At 38.2% G+C, this 19002-nt stretch overlaps 1 long non-coding RNA gene across 1 annotated transcript in view; it reads left to right on the top strand.

Moving 5' to 3' along the window:
• The first annotated feature begins 1093 nt into the window (after positions 1-1093).
• Positions 1094-19002, top strand: part of LOC136791487 (uncharacterized) — a 68025-nt gene continuing 50116 nt past the window's right edge. The window contains exon 1 of the long non-coding RNA XR_010833733.1: positions 1094-1521. This is a non-coding gene — a long non-coding RNA (uncharacterized lncRNA). The remainder of the gene's footprint in view (positions 1522-19002) is intronic.

The raw sequence follows: 19002 nt of genomic DNA, 5'->3' as shown, positions 1-19002 counted from the left end.
AAAATCAACATTGTAGTTTTCCATTTGCTTAAAGAATTTTCAGTGTCGGTTCAGTGTCTTGGAGGGACTCCTGCTTAAAAGAATGTGGTTTTGCACCAATTAAATTTGTCTTGTAGTTTCAAATGAATAAACTTATATTTTCTCTCCAGCTGCCTGTTCCATAGCATGACCCATTATGGGATGGATCTCATGTAGAAGTAGCTACATTTCTGTGTGGGTAAATATAAATGTAAGGGTTTTACAACAAATTAGTTTTTAGAGCATTTGGGAATCCTTCTGAAATAAAGGTAGTGTTTAAATGTTGAAGAATAATGTTTAATTATAAGTAGGAAAGATACTATTTACTTGAAATAAGTGCTTATATTTTTGTAGACAATTGTCTTACTACAAAATAGCAATAGTGAGTTACTTAAATACAGTTAAATATCAGACATCTTTGCTCTTAATTATTTTGTTTTTTCCCACTGGAGCAACAAGCAGCTGTGTTACAATACAGCCAGCTCCTCTTCAGTTATAAAGATGCTCCAGTGTGCTAACTGTTAAATTCCTGAATTTGTGAGTATTTAAATCAGATGTCTTAGAGAACAGAAGATAATCATATAAGTGTAATATTGGAACTGATGAACTTTTCAAAGAAAAATAAGCGTGTTGGATATAAAACCAAACTTTTTTTTTTGACACTTTCTGGATCATACAAAGTTTACCTGCATAAGAAACGATGGCACACCGCTCCCCAGTGGGATTTAATGGTGAATTCTGCCTTAGAAGAACAAAAGATATGTTGGGATTTATGTATATGGGAAAGGGATACTGTCCCCTTCTGTCTACATTTAACTTGGAAAATTTCACTCAGTACACTGAAGATGACTTTTGCCTACACTACAAATAAGCTACTTTTTACCAACTTTAAGTTAGAAAAAAAGAAAAGTGGAACCAGACCCTAACTAGAGAGCACAGTTCTTTCAAGTCTAAATCATTTTTTTCTTTTTCTTTGTAGTAGTTAGCTGAATGTGCACATGATAAATGCTTAGTAAAATCATTGTAATAGCAATCTGGAGTCCATGTAGGTTTGTAAGACCGTATATAACAACAACGTATGTATGACCCAATATGGAACCAGTTAGGTGAGATGCCTGAATAGCCCAATATTTTGTGCTTATCAGGGATCACAAGAAAATACTTCTAATGCATAGAGACAGAGTTCATAAGTAAGTGTATTTGTGTCTTTGAATGAGGGTTAGTGCCCTATTGTCTATCCTTGATTTTCATACTCTGTCTGCTCCATAACACAGTTGGAAGGAAGAGACAAATGAAAGGTGAAAGAATTAAGTATTTCGTTTTAACCATGTGCTTCAGATTCTCTCATTACCCTCATATTACACTCTTCCTCCCGTGCTACAGAATCAGCTGTGGAATATTAGTACTTGACTTGAATATTGACTTTTTCTTGTGACTTTAGCTGAAGAGCTGTGAGATGTGGCAACCTGACGATAGCTTTGGTTTCTGGACTCAAATAACTAGGTAAGGAAACTTATGCGTTATAGTAATTTTCTTTGGCATGGAATTACAGGTAGAAAATCTTTGAACTCCAATCTAGGTGTGCTTTTAAGGTGCAAATCCCAGAAGGTAAATAAAAAGGTAAGATCTGTCTTTTTCTTTGCTAACCTTATGAGTATTTGTTGCAACAGAAGTATATTTTCCTTTCTGGATTCTGCCTCTTCCCTCTCACATATGTGAACCAGCGGAGAATGAATGGAAAAAAACTGCCAAAGAGTAGTGGGAATATCTTTCAGAAAATCCAAAGTGAGGAGTGAAAGGTAGAAAAATAAAAGAAAAAAGTAGAACAGAGATTTTAATGACTAAATAGATATCTGCATATGTGTAAGGTAAGGCAAGGAATTCTGTACAGTGTACAGAAAGATGTAAAATCACAACAGTCTAGCTCAGGTTATCAGTAATAGTTTAGACTACATAACATGGAGGTCATCATGTGATAATTTACCCTGCTAAAAAGTTAAATGAGTTAGCTAAGGCTTGAATGATGTGTTTCTGCACTGCTCTGCAGCACAGGCATGTGGAGGGTAATGTTATGATTTGGTTATGGGGCCTTGATTTGTACAAATTGCATCTTAATTTCATGCATGTGTTCTCTTGTTGGCATTGGTGACCCCAGCCTAAATTACTACACTGAAATGGTGTTATAAAAATTTTAAAGCTCAGCCTGATCCTTCTCACCTTATCTGTTTTATCTGTACCATCATTTGGTTACCTATCACTAAGGGAAATGTAAAGCGGACTTTAATAAGAATCTGCCAATCTCACATTGCAATTTATTTGCGTACCTTGGGAAGTTATCAATTAGATCTTGGTTCAGAATAGCAGAAAAAAAAAAGAATATTAAAGATTTTGTATTATTATCCTGGGGTTTTAGAAGAACTGAGACAAAGTATGGCTGAAATTCTTCTGTGAGGTTCGGACACATGAAAGACACGGGGGTTTGCAGGGGAAAGTTACTTGCCTTTCTGGTACAATATGGCTCATCTGTCTAAACTGGTGCTGGAGCTCTGTGCTTCAGGTTAGGGATAAGAAAAGTCTTAGTAACCCTTATACACATCAATGTTACATGAATACAAGAGTGAGTAAGGACTGCAGATCAGCTTGAAAATTCCCATGGCTCTGTGTCTGCCATTGTGTTAACCTCAATGTCTGTGATAAGAATTTAGATTTGAAGCATCCTTTGGTGGAAAAAAAAAAAAAAAAAGAAAAAAAAAAAAGGAAAGAAAAGAAACTGCAGTGTATTTGTGAAACAAGGCAAATCTAGAAGCATCTACAAAAACAAGTCTTCTCTTTTTTACTGGTTGGGGGTTGAGGCCAAGGATTCCTAGTTCTGGAGTTTTCTTATTTGGTATTTTATTTCATTGGGCAATGGCCCTTGTCAGTGGATATAGATCCACACTCAAACTTTCCTGAATTAAAGAGAAAGCACAAACGAAAAAGATCCTTCTGGGATAAGCTCTTGAGGATGATGAATTCTCATCATTCCTTCATTACACAAGAAAGGTGAGTTTTGTGGTGAAGGCATTGCAAAAAGGAGTGAAGACTCAGGCCTCTATTCCATGCAGTACTAATGACCTTTCTACATGTTGGTTTTGAAGGACAAATTTGTAGTGAGCAGTTCCCTTTCTTTGCAGTGGGAATGATGTAGATTTTCCTAACTAATAGGGCTGTTCAGAAAATTGCATTCAATGCTGAGATGCCACAGTGATGTGACACCTCAGAGAAATCAGTGTGAATAACTTAAAAAGCCAGAAGATCTATTATTCTTAACTGAGAACTAGCAATTATTTAAAAAGAGCTTATCGGTTCAATGCCATGTAAAAAATCTCCACCTTCCCCCTGCTAGAGGCATATTCAGAAGATATTTTTCATAAGGTATTTGCAATATTATCCATTAAAGAGCGAAGCTGCTCTTCTCTGGCAGGCATGAGTAGCCGTGGTTTTCACACAAATGTCTTCCCTCTCCTCACCACCTTCTTTGGAATGCAACACTTTGTCAAGGGTACATCAAGAGCATTTGGTCATTTGCAGTTTCTCAGATCAAATGGACTACCAGGACACAGGAGTCGTTGACTTCTAGCATCAAGGTTTAAAAATAATTTCCATTCCCATTGAGTTAACTTGAACAAATACACCATTGTTTAATGAAATATTGTTGATAGACGCAGTTTACCATTGCAGCATGAGAGGAAAATGTCTGTGAAGTGATTTACTACCTTGATAGCTTCCAAGTCAATATCTGTGTAGATGGCTAGTAAGCTGCCCAGAATGTTCTGATCAATGGACTGTCCTTCATGTATGTTTTCTTGGGGGAAAGGGAAGGGAAGGGGGGAGTATGGATATTATAAGACTGTTGAAACCAAATGCTGAATTCTTTATTTTACTTACAGCTGCAGTATCGATAAAAGCAAGAGCAACACATCCTGTGTTTAGATATTGAGGAGTGTGCTGGAGATGAGATCCAATGTTATGCCTTTATCACGTAGCTGCGATGTTGTGGTAGCCAAACTAGTGCACGGTCTAGTTGTGGAAAACCACTTTTAATATCCCCACTTCCATATCTCATCTATCCTGCAGCTCCATCCCAGGCAAAGATTTAGTGGGGACAGAATTGGTAACAGCCACTGTATTCAGAGATGAACTGGACTTAATCTTACATGGGTATCAGGGGTAAGGACATGCTGCATGAAACATACCTGCTTGGCAGATGTGAAGTTGTCTGTCATAGTGTTATCTTTCTGGGAGAGGGAATGCATCTTGATCCAGGCTACCAGCTGCTGAACAACAGCACTGTGATCATCAGGGAGCCCCTCTGCTTAAAGGTGACAGAGATGTCACTTTTTGTAGGATTTACCATTACATTGACCATTTCAGAGATTTCTTATTGAGAATACCCTTGTAGGCCCAGTCTTCCTCTTTTTACATGAGGCAAGACATAAAAGAACCTGCAAAATTTGCCTTTTATTGATTAGGAGAATCCTTACCTCCTTGTTCATCTTCTGGATTTTTAACACGGATCCTCTGAGTTTTTCCTCAGGATATTTTCAGTAATTTGAAGGATGTTTCAGGCAGTCTCCCCTGGAAAATGCACAATGATAAAGGGAGCAGAATGTCCAACCCTCTGTGTGGATGCAGAGGTCCTGTAGTATGTTTCCCTTTACTCCTGGTCCTTTTCCTTCTTTTTTATTAGTTGAGTTTTTGTTTTGATGCCAGAGTTTATTTTCTTTTTGGTATTTCCTATTACTCAACTCTCCAATTCCCAGTTTCTTTTGTTAAGTGATTAAATGATTATCAAATAGGCAGAGGATTTTTCGGCACTTCTGTTGCCATGGTGACCAGATGTTAAGGCCAGAGAAGGAATAGAATTTGAGCATCAGAAATAAAATGGAATCAAACTACTTTTGCTATTAGAGAACTTTTCCCATGATTCACTTTTCTCCAATGAGGTTAATTTTATGCAAAGGAAAGCAAAAAAAAAAAAAGGGGGCAAAAAATAAAAATAAAATTAAACAAACAAACTAATGCTTTAGAAGATCTTGGGAATAAAGCATCTGATGTTGTTTGTTTTGTCTGTCTGTTTGGTTTTTTGATACTAAAATTTTATTAGCTGTAGCATCCTTTCCATTAATTGTCACTGCAAGTTATTAGTCTTATGCACTCTGGGTAGAAGTGAATGCATGGACATGGTTTTGGTAGAATGCATGAAAAGATTAGGTCTTGGAGATTAAATGTAAATACACATGGAAAGTCAATACTGGACAATTATTTCTCCATTCATTGAGTCTGGGTGACGTCTTTGTCAGCCATGCAGTGTTGGAATAGTCATGATGGCAACTAAATTAGCTGCTTACTCTTTCCAGCATAGGAATTAACATGTTGAATATCACCCAAGGGAATGGGATGGTTTTTAAGGTTTAGGTCCTGGCAGTTAATGTTTTTTGTTTGTTTGTTTTGTTTTTTAGTATCTAATTGACAGGAATGAGGGATCACAATATTTCTCTGCCCACGGAAACTTTATTTTTCTTTCTGCAGTCCTGATTTCCTAACTGAACAAATAATGAAATATGTTGAAGTTAAGGCAGGGGTTATCAGATGTTGTTACTCGTCATTAGGTCATTCAAGCTTGTTTGAAAATTGCTAGATTCTGCCCAGCTACAGTGTTGAACTCCAAGCAGTAGGCATAATTTACCTGTACCAGAGAGACATTCTCAAGCCACTGGTCTTGATGTTCATCTGCCAAACTTCCAGCATCCTCTCTCATTCTAGGAAGTAGTAATGCTTCTTTTTGGGTGTCAAGCTATGGGAGCAAACCATGTTGGGGTTGGTCCCCTAACCTCAGCCTTTGGTGACCAAATTTTCATTTCCTGGGCTGCAAATGTAATTTTATTTATTTTCATTTCATTCTAACATTCAGGACAGAAGGACTGTGGACTGTACCTTAGCAGGAGATTTTATCAGATGCTTTGCTTTGTGTCTTCCAACAGAGAATGATTTTCTTTTTTTCTGTGAGTTATAGTATTGGCTGACTGGGACATCTATGTCTAGAGTCATTAAAAGTTTTTTTTTTTTACTTTTGTTTTTTGTTGTTAGTGGTGATGTTTTGTTGTGTTTTAAATGGGTGAGGTCAAGGACAAAAAAAGGATTGTCTCCTGTCTTGCATTTATACCTAAAAACCTCAATGGACATTATTTTAGTTGGTGTGATTTACCTAAAATGTGGCTGAGTTTAAGTTAGGCTGTGTATATCTGTACTTTTTCCACATCATTGGTTCCTCATTGCTTCAATATTAATAGCAACTGTCATGCAAGATACCAAAAAGAATCTTTAATATATTCTGGTGAACTCCTTTTGTGTCTGTGTTGAGCTTAAACATACTTAAACATAGTGCCTCTTATTTCTGGAGGCAAAGAGCAATCACATAAAAGAGCAATGTGATAAGGAAATGGGTGCAAGTACTCTAGCCATCTCTCTCACTTGTTTGAGAATTTACTTTATTCTGTATTCTGTTGCTTAACACACAATAGTATTTTCCTTACCTGCAGTCTTTCTCACATTATCTTTTCATGGATTTACATTGATTCATGCAGTCTGACTTTACCTGGATGTAGAAGTAAAAAGTTCCTGAATAACACCCTGATCTGCTATAATGACTGTACTAGCATTACAGTGGTTTGGATCCTGGTAGCTGCTCTTGAAAATGTGATTACTTTGCAGGCTGTCAGACTCTGTGTGTACAGATGGATATCTGATGTTCAGTCCTTTCTAATTTCACCTTGTGTAGGCAAATACATGCATCCATTAAAACAGACCCTACCTGGTGGATGCAGAAGGTCATGTGCCTCTGAACTGTGCAGAATTCATAACTTTTTTTAAAACTGTGGAGCTCTCTGTCTAGGAATTACCTATCCGTCTGTGTAACACTTCCTAACAGATTGGTGATTTTAATGATTGAGAATAGGGATTAGAAACTTCACCTTTTCCTCTGCCTTTCACTGAAGGATCATCCTGAGCTGGAGTTTGTTAAAGAAACTCAGCACTGAAAGTATGTTGCCAGGGGGCTTGACACACTAGATTTCAAAGACCCACACTGCTCTACATCTTTATTGCCTTTCTTTTTACAGGTCAAGACAGCTACAGAACACTGCCTGAAGTGACATTGATGAATTATGTAGTATTACTGTTAGTGTGAAATGGAGTAGCTATAATGTAATATGTGAGCATCTTAGAAACATGAGCCAATTCACCAGTGACAGATGTGGTAATGAACATGTGGAATGAAAGTAAATAGCATCGTGTGTGAGTGATTGTTGAAAATCAGTGATTTTCAATAATAAAACTTTGTGATGTGAGTCCTTATACTCTCTATCGACTCATCCTCTGGATAATTACCCTGTCTTACCTTTTGCTCAAAAGCCGTGGTCCTGTTGATATTTGCTGCTGTAAGTCCTGTGCTTGCCAGGCTATTTATGCTTGGCACTTGATCTCTTTCAGCTGTCCTAAACATCTCATATGTAACAAAAGCCAAAATTTTCTGGTGCACTGTCTTTCACCTATATAGACCAAATACCCTTCTTCCCCTCTAAGGGCACAAGTTAGTAAGAACAGCATGCATGTTTCAGAAGGAACAGGTTTTCAGGAACTTGTTGAGCGGAGTATAGAGATGCCTCACTTTTTTATTTGAAAGGAATGATGGTAAGGTAGATGTTATATTGCAGAAAGTGTTGGGGGCTGAGAACACTGTCGATTGAGAACAGACTGAGAGCCTTGATCTTGAGTTTTGTTTTTTTTCCTCTGACCAATACTTCTTTATTTTTTTTTTAAGACCTAGACCTTTGATCCACCTCACCCATTGTCTCTTTTCTAAGGTTTCCCAAGTTTAGTAGGGTGGGTGCTAAATTCTGTGTTCAATTATTTGTAAGTAAATTACTTATTCTCCTTCATATTCTTTAAACTACTGTGGTTCTGGATATCTCTTTTATTTTTTAAAGCTTCAGAATTCTTTGAATTGGGAACTCTTACTATCTTGTTTTCTGACATACCTCTGGTTTGGGAAGAAGAATTACTGATAGTGGAGTTGAGAGAAGAATACACTGAATGAATAGGATAAAAATGAAAATATTGTTGCAAGAACATTTTGATAAACCATTTATTCTCACCACCTGTCCCCCCTTCACTTCCCCAGTTACCTCTCCTGCCATTCTCTTCTGTTCTGCTTCACATGCCATCCAGTCCTCTGTTACTCTGATTCTTTCATTGTCTAAAACTTTCCAATTTTTCTATCTCAGTTATTTATCAGATGATGTAGTAATATGATTTATGACACCTGTCCTGTGCAGACTGGCAGTACTACAGAAAGGGCAGATGTTGCAGAACTGTAGTGATGGATAAAAAGTAGAAGTAGGGTGTTTTCTGTAAGCCCAGAGGCAGAACATCATCTCCCACATATTACTGTCTTCTAGCCCAGACCACAGTTTTTTGTGTTGTTGCTGCTAAATCATTCTCTATTTCAGGCAGAGCAGTCATAGGCACAACTGTTTTAATAAAAAACAAACTTCACAATAGTTGAATGTCCTGGAGAAACCATATTATTTGGAAAACAGGTTATACTTCCATGTGTTAGTTAACATGGCACTTTGAGGCAACTGCAGGAGAAATAGTTGTTCACCCGGGGTTAACTTGAGCCATATGGTTGTTTGCCACAGGCTGAAACTGCAGTCTGTTGCAACCCTACAGTATAAATTATGCATGACAGTTATAGAGAAGGGTTTGGGAACTGAACTGGGGAGAGGCTCGGGACAAAACCAGCCTCAAACTTCAGATTCCTGTCAGGATTCCTCATTAGAATAAGAAGCTTACAACTGAAAATGAATACTACAGAGAAAAATTGAAAATAGAGGAGGCTCTCACAGCAGATGAGGGGAAGGGTGGTGGAAATGAAAGGTCACCCGGAACTATGCAGAAAAATGAAAGCCAGCACTACCCGGTCATAGCCCATTCTCTCCTGGTCACTCAGTTAGTGACCTGAAAATAATACAGATTCACAGTCAGTTCTCTCCTGTCATTGTGGTCAGTGACCTTACAATAACATCCCGTAGTCCATTAAAAGAAACCTATAAAAGAAACATTACCGGTCCCACCCTCTGAAATTAAAGTGGGGTGGGAGAGAGTCATAAATAAAGGCTCTTCTAAAGTGAATTAGCCATCTTGCTGTTTGGATGAGAAGACAGGAAATAATGACTGAAATATCTATCAGGTAGACGCTAAATGAGATGCTGAAGTGACAAAATGAATGTAGCTGGTTACATTTGTTATTAGCTTTTTTTTTTTTTAAAGTGGCCCTCAGCATAGGAACCACAGTTCTCTATTGTTCATTATAGTTAGATTCTCGCACAAAATTTGAACTCTCAGGGACAGTCTAGAGTTATTTATAGTTGACTGATTAAGCTCTTGATGTTAACACTAAGGTCATTAAATAAACATTCCAGGGAGATGCTTAGATTTGATATGGAAAAAGTATCCAAGTATGTGCCTGGAGGAGGATTAAAATGTATGTTGCCTGAGTTTCAACTAACTCAGGCTTATGCCTTTGGAAATCCTAACTGTGTCAAGGCAAATTTTACTTGAGTACTAGAAAGCTGGAAATAACAGATATATTGGGAGGAAAGGTGTTCAGATGTCCTTCTGGATTTTGGCTAAGACTCTGTGTTTCAAAGCTTATCTGAATCTGTGACTGATATTGAGTTTAGGTGAGCAGGGTAATTTCAAATACAAGGAAGAATTATTAAGTAACTAATTAATAGTGATGTATGACATGGGGTTTCAAGGATAGGCTAGCAAAGCATAAATGGATTCAACCTATGACAGGAATGCGATGTTCTGTTAAAATTCAGGCAAGCTGCTTTTGATTTTTGATTTTTCTTTAAGGACATTTTTTCTCCTATCCCTCTTTTCAGCATTGTAGATATGGTTATTCATTATATCATTTGCTTCCCAGGCTAACCTTCCTCATCAAGATCAGCAGTATCACCAATATCATAGCTGCTTTTAGCAAAGAGGAGAGTACCTCTTATTATGAAATTATGTTAAGGATGATGTGACTGGATTTGGAAGAGCTGGTCTGATAGTTGGCCCTTTCTAATAGAGAACTATGTGATAATAAAAGCAGGCCAAAGAAATAAGTGTTTTGTTCATTGGAATGTGTGTATGGAAACCTTCAACCTGCTTCTGGACCAGTCTTTGAATAAAATGAGTAGTTGACTGAGCTTTCCATTCTTGCTTTGAATTTTCAAGATTCTGGAGAGTTCTATTTTTCATCTCCAAATTAACTGGTATGGTTGTACTACACCAAGTGCTTTCATTTTCTTTGAAAATTGTATAGATTTGAAAAAGGTCAAAGGTGTGGTTCATGGTATTGACAAGCAGGTATGAAAATAGCTTTTACGGGAGTGTCCTCATACATTTAATTTCACTAATTTCATTTCATAAATGAATTCTATTTCATTTTGACTTTGTATGTATTTGAGCTTGATAAAGCCTCACGCTATCTGCACTCCCACATAACATACTGAACTGTGTTGCTGCACCTGAATTTAATAGTGGAAAGGGATATCTAGCATTGCTTCAGAAATGGAAAAGCAACTTTATGGGTTTGAGGCAAAGCAATCATTTGTTTCAGACTGGGTATGTTCTGTTTTAAGATCAAACATCAAAATGAACGTATAGCTGCGTATGCTTGGGAGGTGTTTTTGAGATGACTTTGGTTATTGGTCAAGAAGCACAGTTTGCTCCTATCGGAAGAGTGCACAGTGCAGGCATGAAATTGTAATGGTTGCTTTGCTCCTTAGCATAGAGAATATCACAGAAGTCCCCGATGATAGAAATGACTTTCTGAACCACTCAGTCTGAGCTCAGTCACATTAGTAGTGAGGAGTTCCAGGTTTCACACTATGAAAGTTACTAAAATAATTTGTGCCAGCAAATGGAGCAGTGGAGAAAGAAAAATGATGACAAAAAAAAAAAAAAGGAAGAGTACTTGATCTGGCTTGTCACTAATATTTGCAAGCGTTAATAAAATTAAAAATGATTCTGAAGCTTATGCAGTAGGGAAAAAATGTCAGTTTGTTTATCTTTGGAGGAGAGTTAAATTCTGAAATCCTATGCTGTAATTGTGGAGACTGGTATTTTGTTCAAAATGGCTACAGACTGAAAGTCATACAACCTCCGGTGCACACCAATAACAGGAAAATATTTTTTAAAGGGAGGAGGGGGAGAAAGTGGTGAGAAAGGTTAGGGGACTAGGATGATTGATTTATAATAGAAAATTACGGTGAGAAGCTGCAGTTTGCTTAAACAATGACAGACTTGTGTGTGGGTGAGTCTACAGACATTGGAAGAGTGTACTCATGAAGTAGAGAATTACTTAGCATAATAAGAGAAGTAATGGAATGGAGTCAAGTGGAAATTTAGGAAGTACCTCTTAGAAAATCTCCCTGACACTGAGATCTACAAGGCTAATAATATCCCAGGGAAGTTGTGGAAAGTATCAGCTGAAATATTTAAAACTAGACTTGAGAAGTGTTAGACATACAGTATATTTCTGCACACTAAGAAAAGGTAAGAGGTCTTTGCCACGCATAGATTCAGTATTTCTATGAATCTCAGTATGTACTCTTATCAGGTCTTGAAAGATAAGCACATTCGAACTATGCCAGAACTTGCACTCAAGTAGGAGTCCTTTAATGAAATTTCAGAGTTCTATGGGAGATTTTTTTTTTTTCCCTTGGAATCAGTAGATGGGGAGGCAGCTTTCCAAAATACTGCTTAACAATAGGAAAAAGTACCGTCACAGTCATACCCACCATCTTGAGTAAGTTGACAGTATCATCTTGTCTGATGGGATTTGGCACGTGTCCATGGGTTGTTCTCCCCCATACCCAAAGATTTCTTTCTGCATTTTGGGGAAATATTAGGACGTTTTCCTCTTTCTTTCTAGTTTCTTCCCCTCAAACTTTTAGTTCTGCTTAGGGCAGTAGGGGAGCAAAAAAAAATCTTAAAAGCTTGTTGTTCTTTGCAGTATTCCTGGGTAAGTAGGAAAATTCCAGTTCTAAAGTGTTGTATCTCATATTTGTAGGTCCAAGAAGGACAAGAATATCAGAGAAGAAAGGGGGAAGAAACACTTTAATTTTTAGGTTTCTCAGAGAAAACACAAACTTCTTAAAATTTGCTCTTAGAGGATTCACCCTTATCCTGTAAGGAAGGTGAGTTTTACTGAGGGAGCAGAAGTGGTAGCATGGTTATTTTAGTCAGACAAGATATGTTCAGTGTATTTTGATCAGGACACAGTTAAATCAGGTTTCTTCAATTGCTTGTGCTACACGTCAGGCACTAGCAGATGTCGTGTAACACAACCATAGACATCAGCAAGACAACCAGTGAGAATTGTGATGATCTTCACCAGCGTGCTAGTTTAGCCACTGATATTGATAAGCTTGCTAAGCAGCATGTGTGCAATCTATACATCAAGCCAAATGCAGAAAGGAAATTCATACAGAATACCTGCGTGTGTCCTGTAATATGCATTCATATTTCCAAACTAAACATTCAGGCTAAAATTTTTCTGATCAAGGGTATGGATGGAGCCTATGTCAGGCATACCTCAGCCTGTGGTTTACTTGCACGGTTAACTACAGCTTTTACTATGTGAACGCAACCTGATGGAGACACTGAGAACACAGCCTTAAAATAATCCTATTTTAATAATGTTCCCATTTCGAGGCTGTCTGGAGAAGGTGTAATCAGCAGTCACACTATGTAGTCACTTGTCCCTTTAGGAACTCCTGCTAAGCTTTGATCCTAGCAGCTGGTAACGTACTGCTCAGTGTGTGAGTGCAACTAAAAAACCCAAAGTGTTTCTTCTTTTCACTGATTTGGAAATAATTTTATCCCTCTTTTGAATCCTAGTGAACGTGGGCATCCTAAAACATTTAAAGAACTTTCTGTGAACCTGTCCCACTGAAGTCTAGTTTTGATGAAGGAAAATTACTGAGCAAAATCTTATCTTTTCTTCCAGAGTTTTTGATTATTGTGAGCCATTTATTTTTTAGAGAAGAAATACTGGCAAGGTTGGATGTTGTTTTTTTTTCTTTTAATTTTTATTTTTGGAAACGGCATCAGAGGTATAATGTCACTAAGTTAATCAATTTGTTCCTAAAATGGATAAGAAAGTTATATCTCACCATATGAATGGTTCCATAGAGGAAATGGTCAGCAATTAGCAATTTCCTAATCACTCTTTTGCCTGGCTCTGTCCAAATATTTGTGACAGCTAGATTGTAATGATACTGTGCCCACTGAAATACATTTAGTTCCTGAATACTCCCCAAAAGTCTGTGAGGTAGCTTTTGGAATACAATGCTAATTGTGGGAATAGGTTCTATACACAAAGTGTATACGTTCTCCTGATAAGTTTTTTTTATTCATGTGACTGCATCTACTGAAGAATGCAACTCTTCCCATGACAGAAATAACCTGGAGCTCTGCCGTACCTTTAGAAGTCACTCTCCCCCACCTTATCCCTCAAAAGAAATGTGCAAAACACTCTGTGGCTATGCAGTTGAGATGGATTCTTTCATTAATCCATAAGCTCTGGTCATAGATCAAGATCTGCTTCTTTTTTTTCCACCCTCAGTTTTCAGACATATTGCATTGACAGCTTGTTTTTTTTCCCCTTAAGTCACACAGTTTGTACATGTGCGCGTGGGTGTGGGTGTGAAAGAGAGAAAATGCAAACCACACGGCAGACATTAGTCACTTTGTGTTGTAGTGTGTTGGAGGGTACTCAAATTCTAGGTTGTAAAAATGCTATTCTGTACTCTGTAGACTGGGTTGTTGTGTGGTTCAGAACTGTAGCTGCTTTTTTGATAGTTGGAATGCTATTTCAGTTCTGTCCTTCTTTTCTCCTCTTTGCTCTGAGTAACTACTTATATATGGTGAAAGCAGAGACCACCTTTGCTATAGAAGACAGGCCTTCAAGCTAGCAGATAGGAATCCTGGTCAATAGCCTCAGTGTTTTAGCCAGTGTGCTCTTTAATTCACAGGACAAGGGGAGCAAAACGGAGCAAATAAAAATCAGTAGAATTAATGTCTGACAGACAGGTCACATGCATAAGCACTTCTATGCAGAGAATGCAAGGGGATAAAGCAACAAAGAGATCAGGATCCTAGTCCCTGTTCTATTATAAACAGAAATGCTCCTGAATGTGAACAGCAAAGAAAAGGAAACCTTTGCAGGGGACATCTACTCTCTGTGATCTCGCTGATTATGCAGGTTTTAAGTGTTGTTAATTCAGATGGAATACATCATGCAGTTCTACAGCTGGATGGCTGACCCACTTAAAGCCCTTCTGTGCAGCTCAACTACCCTTGTAACTCTCTGTCTTAGCCAGTCCTTTAGGTATACTGTAGATGCCTCCCAGCCTTGAAAGCTGATACTGCAAAACCCCTGTAGCTAGCATCTGCAGCAGATGGAATGCTTATCCTGGGATGAATATACAGATGGATATGGATCAGTCAGTCATCCCTACAAATTACATTTTACCCCCTTTGCATAGCGTGTACATCTGTGAATTGTTGGTAAGGCTCTGGTATGCCATGTAGGAATGTCAGTAAGCTTATAAAAATATATTTCCTGTATAAATCTCCTACGCGTATATTCTTCGAGAGAAAGAGAGCGACATCATGTACAAGAGTAAGATGTGAAACAGAAGTTATTGAATTGCATTTAGGATGTTCTCATTAAATGAAACAATGAATTATGTCACCTGTGCCATCATCATCTTCATCTTTCTTTACGCAGAATTAGTACAAGAAGGATGCTATGCTGTCAGTATTTTATCAGATTTTATACCACTTATTTCTCTGCATTTGCTTCTCTACTCACTTTTCTCTGAAGAACTGATTGTGTTTCATTTATAATAGCTGACTGAGATTCTCAAAATTTAGGATAATTCCTTATATTGAACCTGTGTGCACTGTGATGCATACTGTTTGAACAAAACAGATAGATGGTTCCTACCCAAAGAATGTACAGCACTTCACAAAAGCATGGTCCCTGTACTAGCAGTAGATAATAAAGGTTGGAAGTACAGAGGTATAAATCACAATCTATTTATCTCTGGGTGACTCAGGGATCAAAAACACATGGGATATTGTGAGTGATGATAACTTTAGAGGACTTATTTCAGCCAATTTTGTTCTACATGTTTTAAATTCTAGCCTGGTGATTTCAACTCAAGAGCATTGCCAGGATGGAGTTGGGAGTCTGCCATTAAACATTGATTTTTCCTGTGTCTCACAATTACAGCGACATCTGTGCTAAATAACTTTTTACTGATTGTCTGTGGAGAGTTCATGGTCAATGCATCTCACTCAAAGGTCTCCTTTCTTACCTGTGAAGAAGGCGCAGTAATGATAATGCAGTAGGCTATTCTGTGAAAAGGATTGATATTCAAGGGTTGTGAAGTTTTTCTTTTCCTTTTTCTTTCCTTTTATTTTTTTTCCTCTTCATACCATCTTTTTAGATATGCCTCAATTTACTTAGCTGTACCAATGTATTTTGCCTACATCTCTGTAAGATTTATAAGTAGCTGATAAGTCATCTGTTTTTCTACCTTCATAAAATCTCAGTATATTAAAAAGCAACCAACCACTGACAACAAAAGCATGACTGTGAGATGTAGCTGACACATGCTGCTGCTTGACAAACAGAAGTGGTGGTGTCTTGTTAAGAACTCAATAGCTGGGTCTGCTAAACTGAGTCTTCTCTAACTTAGGGCTCATGTTTTGGGTACAGCTGCATGTAATAGTGAAGGGAAATGAATCTGAAAGAGTCTGGAAAGCAAAATAAACTCCCCAAATTTTAGCTTTACGGAGCAGGTTACATCCAAGTTTCCCAAAATGCTCTCCAAGTGCCCATTGCAGCACCCCTATGAGAGGTGTATGTCTCAACAGCAGCTGCATTTTATGCATGTGTAGAGCTGGTCTGGCTGGCCTGAGGCCAGACAATAAGCCAGTGGCACAGGTGAGATGGGAACATGGGCGTCCTAACCTTCTCTGTCCACACCAGTGGTACCATACCACAGCTTGGTGCCTGAGGCCTTGGTGGTGCCTTAGCATACCTTGGGATGGGCCCAACCTAGCAAAGAGATTTAAAGACATAAGTAATGGAAAATAGGGATAGAGAGAGAAATGCTTTTCCATCACCAGTGTGTGTAACTCCCAGTGCAGTGCTATCTGCTTTGCACTGCCGAAGATCACCTGGATTTGGGGTTGGGGGGTGTGGGTGAGAAGTGGGAAGCTGCTGTTGCCCGTCCACGCTGTCTGACTCTGTGTCAGTGCCCACTCCTGGAGCAGTGAAGATTCAGCTGAAGCATTTGCAAAAAAGTTACCTGAAGAGTTTATATGTGGCTCACTGGGGAGGGGAAGTTATAGGCATAAGTCTGAAGAAACAGTTTGGAAAACTGCACAAGATAAATACCCCTGCTCACGAAGAGGGAATATCCTGGGCCTTCTTCCCCTTTAGATAATAGTTTCAGAGAAAAGTACCAGGGCTTGCATTCTCCCCCATGTCTGGGATGCTTATTTTACTTACAACTTATATTTTTAAAACTTGCCTGCAAATTACATTTCTAAATCTACAAGAATAAGCTACCCTGGGAGCATTCTGCCTCGCCTGCATGATCTATAATGCCTAAATTATCTGGAAATTTCTGTGCTAGTTTGTTATTCTCTAGTTATTAAGCTATACTGGGGAAACTTTCTTTTTGAAGTATCTCAGAAATTGCACAAAAGGAAAAAGAATGGGTTTGGCATATCCCTTTCAAGACTCCATGACAACTTCCAGAATTTTGATAAAGACAAAGACTGACAAAGCCCTGATCTTTCTACAAGCATCACCCATCTCTACCATCTCTGTTTTCTGTATAATCTGGTATAATATCCAGTGTTATCTTAAGCAGAGTTTTTTACTTAATCTTGAAACACGCAGAAGCAGGAATTTCAGTAAACTCCTTTGTTTACAAGGTTCCCAACCTGTTAACTTTTACTGTCAAACAAGTTTATTTTGAGAGGAAACATCAAATGAATTTGTGCTTCTGAGCAACTGATGGTACAGCTCTGTAAATCATGGATTGACTGTTTTTAAAATTCCCAACAGAGAACCACAGGATATTTATAGTGCTCAAAAAAGAGCTATTAAATGGATTTTAAAGTGTCTTTCCATTCATTGGTTTATAATATATTTATATTTAGCATTTCAGCTAGTATGTGGGCTGCCAAACAACTTTCTTGATTGAAAATTTCCGGATGCTCTTGCAATGTTGAATATTATAAGCTAAAGTGGAATATTACGGCATGATTCAATCAGGCTGACTAACATGTAGGAGATTAATTCTCTTGAAATCCACTGTTCAATCCCTGTGATTGAAATGGTGTCTCCCTTCAAAACAAATATCATTATGATTATTTCAGCTTTTCCTTTTCAATTCAATACTTTGCACGTCTATTACATCTCTCCTTTCAAATATCTCTTAATCCCTTTATGATCATTAGGTGATTTACTGTCACTATCTTTGGTGAAGGATGCCTAATAGCAGTTATAAGTAATAATAACTGGCTTTTAGAGGTCATTCCACCCACCAATGAAAGAATAATAACAGAGTGTCTCAGCTGGCTGGTGCCATGCAGGTAAAAGTAGAGCACAGCATATATCTGCAACTGCAGAAGGAATTTATAAAGGGGACAGAAATAAACCAAAAAAAAAAAAAAAAAGACACCTGCTCTAAACTGGGACCTGGCCGAGATGCTGGTTAATGACCTGCCATGATTGAGTAGTACTATGAAAAATTTCAAAACCAGTAGTCATGATAATAATTATGCAGTTCTTTCAGCCATGGACAGAGAAAGGCATTTATATCTGGATGATATTGTGTCATTAAACCAAAGCTGGAGAGGAACTGCAAGGCTGCACTGGAATCTTGTAGGCCGCCCATGTTGCATAACAGAGTGAAGCCCCCCACCTTCTCCTCAGCATGTAACCTGTTAGCGTAGAACATCCCCTGCACAGTCCTGTGCCAAGGACTGGAAGTGAATGCGATCAACCCTCCCTTGTTCATACATACAGCAGTCAAAACCTGTGATTCTAGGTAACGGAGGTGCACTAGAGCATGACACCAGCAATAGCACAGCCCACTCTTGTGGGACAGGATTCAGCAGGTCCGTGACCTGTCCAGGACATATGTTTACAGGTAGATCAGTGTAACTGATTTGCGTTCACTTGTGTTTTCCCTGCCCTAGCCTCTGTCCTCCTGCTCTTTATAAGCAGAAGTTGATCCTGCCATTGTCTCTTTGGTCTCAGCTCCATGGCACTTGACACAACTGGTATTTGCTCAACCTACTTAGCTGGCTGAGCAAATAACACGGCTCTCAGTACTTTCTACTAGATGTTTCTTTTCTGGGCTGTATCTGTCACACACAGCCAATTTCATCTGAGTCACGCTGCGGGTTCATTTCTTTCCCGAGTCATTCTCTGTACCTTGGTATATTTGCAGGCAGTTGTCTCTTCCCATGTTCCTACCTGTTAGCACATTCTCGTTAGCCCTTTGTTCGAGCTACGCCATTTGAGAATTTATTCTGCAGAACTCTGTTAATATTTTTGTGAGAAATTTGCTTCATGTTTAATAAAAAAATTTGAGGAGGAGTAGTAACAATTCCTTCCACTGTTACAGCTGGTTTTGTGCATACAGCATACTCATGGACTTTCTTTACTTTTAGTGTTATACAATGATTGTTATAGCCCTTTGTCTTTTTAGCTTATCTAAAAAATCAAACCACAAGAAAGACATTAAAAAAAAAAAAGTTCTAGTTTTTAAAAGTTGTATAAAAAGGTGT

Source organism: Anser cygnoides, chromosome 1 (genome assembly GCF_040182565.1).
Source record: "Anser cygnoides isolate HZ-2024a breed goose chromosome 1, Taihu_goose_T2T_genome, whole genome shotgun sequence".
NCBI lineage: Eukaryota > Metazoa > Chordata > Aves > Anseriformes > Anatidae > Anser > Anser cygnoides.
Note: the sequence above shows the minus strand (reverse complement) of the source record. Positions and strands in the feature narration are given on the sequence as shown.